Source organism: Halichondria panicea, chromosome 1, assembly GCF_963675165.1.
Source record: "Halichondria panicea chromosome 1, odHalPani1.1, whole genome shotgun sequence".
NCBI lineage: Eukaryota > Metazoa > Porifera > Demospongiae > Suberitida > Halichondriidae > Halichondria > Halichondria panicea.
Window position 1 is genome coordinate 6,186,204 of NC_087377.1, and position 7,572 is coordinate 6,193,775.

At 38.5% G+C, this 7,572-nt stretch overlaps 2 long non-coding RNA genes across 4 annotated transcripts; one reads left to right on the forward strand and one right to left on the reverse strand.

Moving 5' to 3' along the window:
- Positions 1-786: 786 nt before the first annotated feature.
- LOC135339164 (uncharacterized) lies at positions 787-5,323 on the reverse strand. Of its 3 annotated transcripts, XR_010395943.1 has the most exons (5): positions 3,297-3,363; positions 1,778-1,847; positions 1,658-1,731; positions 1,408-1,498; positions 1,189-1,330 (listed from the first exon to the last, which is right to left on the reverse strand). It is a non-coding gene; the product is annotated as an uncharacterized LOC135339164 (long non-coding RNA). The 3 variants fall into 3 exon arrangements; XR_010395875.1 differs by having other exon boundaries at positions 787-1,330; positions 1,778-5,323; XR_010395975.1 differs by having other exon boundaries at positions 787-1,330; positions 1,408-1,609; positions 1,778-5,323.
- On the forward strand, positions 2,018-6,828 carry LOC135339310 (uncharacterized). The gene is made up of 5 exons (XR_010395989.1): positions 2,018-2,306; positions 2,503-2,586; positions 2,707-2,781; positions 2,834-5,669; positions 6,249-6,828. It is a non-coding gene; the product is annotated as an uncharacterized LOC135339310 (long non-coding RNA).
- The last annotated feature ends 744 nt before the right edge of the window (positions 6,829-7,572 follow it).

The following is a 7,572-nucleotide window of genomic DNA, read 5'->3' on the forward strand; positions in this document are numbered from 1 at the left end:
CAATAATACACAATTTGAGTAAGTGGTCTCTGATAGGCGATACAATTCAGGCGATACAATTCAGGGTAGGAAATACGACATTTGCGATCAATAATACACAAATTCAGGGTAAGGACATGTAATATAGGTGAAGGTCATGTCAACTTACCTTAAGGTCACTATTATAAACGGGTATTAAATTTAGCGTTTTTAGCGAGAACGACCCAAACCGCTAATATAAGTACTCGCATACTTTTATTTAACCAAAGAAATTTTTAAAATTCGTTTAAATGGAAGTAGTCTATTAGCTATCATTATAGGTCTAGTACAACAAATATAATACATGTATATGTACGTACAGTATAGTACTAGTTCAGTTTATGAAAAAGGAATTTGTCACGTATTATTCTGATGCTGTTAGTAAGCAACTAGACTCTGAAATGAATCTTGAAGATGTTGAAGTTGACTTTCGTCTTTCAGTGATTAAACCACTCCATGCCCAATGGTTAGTTAACTTGTATAACTTCTTTTCAACTGAGAAAGGAAGAAAAGTCATATATAATGGATGGATGAAGGCTGGCATATCAGGACTATTGGATGGAACAACTGTTTTACCACCAGAGGACCCTTTTGAATGCATTGTTTGTGACACTAGCTAATTCATTCAATTCAATTGTGTGTGATAATTATTCCTATCGCTAATTAAAAAATTTGGAAACTGAATTATGAAATAGCTAAAATTAGTACCTGCAAAATTGGTAGGTCTCCAAACCGCCAAATTTAGTACCCGTTTAAAATAGTGTCCTTAAGGTATTATAATCCCTGTATCAAGCACAAAATAAGATACAAAGAATTGAAAAATCAGAGATCAATTAATAAATTATACTGTCTGTACAGTAACGAGTTAGGGGATTTGGAGACGGCCGGGATGGGTCGAGTTAAACTTTCTCCTTGGATTCTCGTTTTAGTTTGCCTCCTTGCCTGAGGTGACTTTTTCAAAAGACAATACTTATCGATTCTATCAAACATTAGATTAACGCATGTAGACCTCCAGGGCAAACAGTGAACAACCATGGAATCTTCTTCTCCACTTTCTTCCGAAGACATGTATACGTACTTTCAGCCACTACATCTTTTGTTGTTCCGTATATCTTTTCTTAATTGGAATCCCACCAATATTAAAGTGGGACATTCACACCAATTAGCTAGTGGTGGGGCATCACACCATGGGTTGGAGCACCCACCAAGTTTTTTTCAGTGCAGCCTCTCCACCGTCCTTCACATCTCCACTGACAACTCCAGCACTCGATCGTACTCTCTTCACAACTCCAGCCTCCTTCAGAACACGCTTCTGAAAAAAAAATGATACATTGTCCGGTAAGTGCCGCTGCAAAGTTCCAGCAAATACAAAAAAATAATGTAACTTACCCAAGTTATTCTTTCGTGACGTCTTCTCCCAATTTTTTCTCTTCCATTTTTCCAGATCTTTTCAAAGAGTCTTCTTCGCGATATGCAGCATCTGTACAACATCACATAAAATGTATATCAAGTGCTAACCTCTAATGTCTGCTGCATTGAACGTGTCCTTTGACCTCTTTTATGACCGTCTTCATTACAGTATTGTTCTCATCTGACTTAATAGACATTCTAATGTAATGAGGAGTTTGTACATACATACCCTGGAGAAGTACACCAGCCATTGAAATTCTCCTTGTCGTCCACAAGATTCTTGTAAATTTGCCTTACTTCGTGCTGTGGATGACAATTCTAGCGTTAACATAGACATAACATAACTTACCCGAACTTTCAGAGAAACACTTTTCTTCCTTGTTGGAGTACAGTCTGAACTTGAAGGACAAGTAGAAGCCCTGCACCGAACATAATTATATATAATTATGGCACACAACAAGTTTAGTGTTTAATCAGCAGTACACCAGCAGTACACCCAAAATAATGACCAGACGCTAGTGACTCGGTTGGTTTTTTTAGTGCAATCATCATACCAATGGTCAATGTGCCAATGGTCAATGTGCATAAGACTTCGTAGTCGTAGTCACATTTATTTTTGATATTCATTATAACCATGCCTCTTGAATTTCCTTCAGTACTTTCTCGTTTTGATCCACTTTTTTAGTGAGGGATCGTACTTGATTTCTTTGAAGCCTTCTGTTACCGGGGCATCATCTTCAGAACAAGGCTTAGACCGACGCCTTTTACGTTTTCTACGAACCTGTGACGCCCAACATCACCCATTACTAGCGTCAGAATCCAACCTATCAAGAGGCTGCCTTGAAGTCGTGCTGCCCTACTAGGAGAACATAAGAAAGGTAATTAATATAAGAAAGGTAACTCAGAATCTGTGATAGCTATCGTCTTACCTCAGAAAAGTCAAACTCACTGAGAGTTGCCGCATTGCCTCTCTGCACTGCTCATGCGCAATGACAGAAAGGGATTACCAAATACATCTAGCATACAATAATGCAATGACTTCAGCAGACAATCATCTTGACAATAATTTTATAGATGACTTTGATGTTGATGATATATCCTTCTTTGAGGGTGAAACTGATGAGACACCACCACCACCACTAGTGAACTTTGATACAGGTTGGTCAATGTCAATGTCATAGTTTATACCATAATAGCAGGTTATTTTCGAGGCACTAACTATATACGGTAAATATTATTAGTGTAGATGGGTTTTATTAATACATTGTATTTGTATAGAGGAAGATGGACGAGGATGGATGGGTTTCCAGTATATCTGCTGCGGAGGATAGATCCTTAGAATCGATGCTTCAAGTAAGTGTGAATCTCTACTCCTATTAATTTTATCATCATATTTTTAACATAGATGAGATCGAAGTTTGGGAAGAAGATGAAGCAGAGGAGTTCGAAGATCTTTTCACAATTGTCGAACCATCTCATGAAACACACTCGGTGGTACTTTGGGTTTGTTATTATGGTACTGCCTTTATGGTACTGAAGCATTACATCCCAGACGTTGCCATTTCTCTTCTATTGTTCAGAGTTCTTTCCAAAACAGCACAGCACCTCAACTCTCTGTTATTTCGAAACTTACTATATACAAACTCATATACAAACTCCATCAGCTAGTTTCATCTTACGAAAACTTTAAAATATGTTGCTTGTGAAAAATGTTATACCATATACAAACATTCGGAGTGTGTCACAGTGGTTGGTATAACGGAAATGCCAAAATTATGTTGTCATAGAAATTGCCTATTAAAGCGCGTTGAGTTTGGAAATAGACAAATACTTTATCCTCTTAAGATATATTGCTATGCCCCACTTACGAGTAACCACTGGAGACACTCAAATACTGGAGACACTCAAATACACGTAAGCCCGGGGTCTACAATGGTATATATGATGGGAGAATATGGAATGAGTTCAAGACATTCAACGGAAACCTTTTCTTACCGAACCTTATACCTATGGACTTATGATGAACATAGATTGGTTTAAACCATCGTTGAATACAGACAGCATTGGTGCTATTTATCTAACAATAATGAACTTCCCGTGATGTGCGTTTTAGACGAGAAAATGTGTTATTCATTGGCCTCATGCCAGGTCCCCGTGAGCCAAAGCATGATATCAATTCACAGCTAGTTGCTTCAGCTTTGGAATGGTTGGAATGGAGTACACATTAGACTTTTGAACGACCTGTGCTTGTAAGGTGTGCATTCTTGTAAGGTGTGCATCACATGTCGTCACGAAAGGTGTGCGGTTTCTTGGGGCACTCTGCTGAATTAGGTTGCTCTGAAAAGGAAACAGAAATTATTCAGGTTTTGACATGGTATTCCGAAACAAATGCTCAGCATAGAAGCGATGTAGAATGTATCAAAACACTACAACAGTTAAACGGCAACAAGAACTGGAGGGGTGTAGATACTCCGTGCTCCTAGACCTTCCGTACTTTGATCCTGTGCGGATGACAATAATCGATCCGATGCATAATTTATATCTTGGCACTGCTAAGCATAATAATATTAAAGAATGCTTGGATGAAACATGTTGACGCTAATCTTGTGAAAATACAAGGTCTTGTTGATGACATGTGCTTACCTGGTAGAATTCCATACAAAATAGCGTTCACAGCAGATCAATTTAAAAGTTGGACATGCTTTTTCTCTCTCATTTGCCTCAAAGATGTCCTACCAATTGTGCTTTGTGTTAGCCTCTAGAATTTAGAATTCTATGTCAGGTGAATTTGACAGCTTCCGAAATAGATTTAGCCTACTCTTAAAATTCTGTCACCAGGTAGAGCGTTTGTATGGATGTAATTTTATCACACCCCTTCATTGTCATCTAAAAGACTGCTGTACATAATTTCTGGCTGTTTACCTATGACGCATTTTCCGACCAATCACCATTCCATTGAAAATCAACTAATGAAGAGATTTTTGAGAGAGTTTAATTTGACATTGCCATCACACTTGCCATCAACACACAACATACAACATACAACATCGAAGAATTTGATGAGTTGCTCAAAAACAAATTTGAACCACATCTGGAAGGTTCGCTCAAGACCACATTACATGGAAGGTATATAGAGCAAATGGATTTGTGTACTTTACAAGTACTCTTTCGATTGCGTCTCAATTTCGTCTGCCCTCTGTTTATGTCCTCTTCTATTTCACAGTTAACAACAGTATACTCACAGCTAGCTTTAAATGATGATTGTTTGAATGTTACCTATAGATCCTTGAATTCGCTTTAATAGCTGCAAAAGGCCTATTGTATTCGCAAGAGATAGAACAACAATGGCACTTATCCTGGAGTATTTCATTCTGCATACCTTGAATGAAGCGCGAGAACATTTGTTTGCAGCCGTAATCTGGCTAAAGGAACATCATGCTAAGCATACTGCTTATGGCCATTATATGCTTATGGCCATTATATGCCAATCAGTGAACTGTGAAGTCAAGTATGAACTGCAAAGTGTGTGTGCTGTAGTCCCTGACTACAATGTACGTAATTTCTAGAGTGCATGACATACGTTCAGTGTTCATGTGCGCGGCCGCGGCATCAAGTTTATTTTGTTGCCAAACCCTGGATGCCTACGCGCTAGCATGGCTATAGCTTAATTAATGTAAAAGATCATTAATTTTGACATTTCAGGACTGCTGAAACCTAGCAGCCACTACACATTTCCTCATCTACAGTACTACAGTAAATCTAAGGGACATTTTAGGAACTCCTGAAACCTAGCAGCCACTACACATTTCCTATTGTAAAGTGATATTAAAGGGTCACTTGACATTTCAGGTTGGCTGAAAGCTGGAAGCCACTACACATTTCCCATTTCCTGGCTGACTGAAATATGGACAGTCAACTAACATTTACTTTAACTGAAATTTCAAACCACATGTCACTGCACATGAAATCTCGTTTTTGTACTACCATGGAACAGTAGGAACAGTGGAACCGTGGAACCATCTCTGGGCAGTTAAGGCCTGGGTCAGGCACTGATAAGATTAATTTTATTCATTGCCTACATTTTATGTAGATCATGTAGATCATGTAGTGTTAATGAGATTCATAATGTTTATTAATGTTATTCATTGCACATGACGTCATAAGTTCAATGTATTTGCTTAGCTAGCTGCTAGAACTATTATAGATTATCTTTGGCAACAAATACGGCGGACTTAATCAAGGTAAGAGTAGCTGTTTAGGCCCTCAAAAGATAGATTATGTTGTTATGGGTTAGGGTTAGGGTTAGGGTAAAAATGTCCAAAACTTTCTTAGCTATGCTAGCTTCTTTAGCTCTGACAGCCACCCTAGAGGTAGGCTATTTTGTGTATCTCAAGAATACAATAACTCCTACTCTTCCCATCAAGGATGCTAGTACCTAGCTATGAGATGTTCATCTAGCCTTGTTTTTGAAGCTTGATCTTGGCATCTTCAACGCCGTATTTGCACTTCTCTTTCTGAAAGTGGCATGACGTCATTCATCATCATTTATGGGACTAATTAGCATAATTGAATTAAGCTAATTAGTTTTTTGGAAAAAGAAAACATTGAGCTTCATTTTGGATCATTTTGATGCAGCATACACTGTATATTGCAAATAATACAGCAGTATGAACATAGTGTAAATTTTGGTGTTAAAATCTGGACCCGGGCCTTAAGTGCGCAGAGATGGAACAATGTAAAGATTAATCATATTATTATTGTAGTTATGTGATCAAGTACCAACCCAATGTTGCACCCTTTCATGAGCTTTCTTTTCACAGTGGGAACAATGGCGATCAAAAACTGGCACTGATTTATCTGATGTTATGGACGGGAGAGATGGACGGGAGAGAAGGACTGTCTCAGCCTTGTTTAGTTGGGGTTACACGTTTAAACGTTAAACGTGAAAATATGATAACCCGCCCTCATGAAATCATTAACAGAGCCATTGGTTAATGAATTGATGGCAGCTGCCTATTCGTTGTGCATTGCTTTGTGTGTCATGTGATTTGCCAGCTGGACGAAATTGTATTTAAGTCTTACAATGGATCCTTTCCTGGGACTCAGGTTTTGATCGTGTTCACTAGATTCCTCGAACATATGAACTAAGTGCTTCTAAAATGCAAAATGCTTTCCTGTTACACTAAAGCGGGTTATCGATACACTCGATACACCCTTCTGTTAAAACTCCATCCATCAAGGACGCTTGTGATTGTTGTGATTGATCTGATGCATGTTTTCGGTTTCAGTACCCTATATCTACATAATTATTTGCATATTTGCATGTATGTCCTTTCAATTTTGGTGCTTGTGAAAATTCCTTGCATTGACTAGCTGTTAGAGTATAACTCATAAAAAAATGTGTCTGTAATAATTATTTTGCACAGTGAACAAGATGATAATTATATATCTGCATGTACGCCATAGCAACAAATTGACATAATTTAACCACAAAAATGCAACGTTTAGATCACGTGTGCAATCTGAGACTTGCACTCGCAGTATTTAATTTCAATGCATGCGCTAGTGTAGTAGTAACCACAAGTAACAACATAGTGGTTTTGTGAGAATGTCTTCAATTAAATTGCTGCAAAAGAAAATCAGGTAGCTACACAAACTAATAAATCAATAACAAAATAACACAGCCAGATTTGTAGTGCCTTCAGTAGTAGATGGGAGAAACGTAAGTGTGCCAATAGACCCCAGTCTCAGTACAATCAGCATGAGTGTCTGAGTTCCTCAACTAGCATTAGTCACACAGCAGGTTGGCAGGTTGGATTGTCTCTTGATGTTAATACACACTGTCTTCATTTGTATGGAGTGCATGGAGACATTTCTCTTCAGTGCTTTGGACGTTGTACTATCCACGATTCGAGCTCCTTTCTCCTCAATGGCCACCTGCATGTTGATACGTCCGGTTGAGTGGCTGGTTGGCTGGTTGGGCTTCCACCATGTTCCAGCACACAATGGCATCGCATCCTTCAGAAGCTTGCCACCAAGTTAGCAGAATGGTCCTGTGGTCAGGTACGAAAAAATATTGTGAACAGGGGTGATGACAAAAATGGGTTGGATGGATTCTACCTGACCCGGTGCCACTACATAATT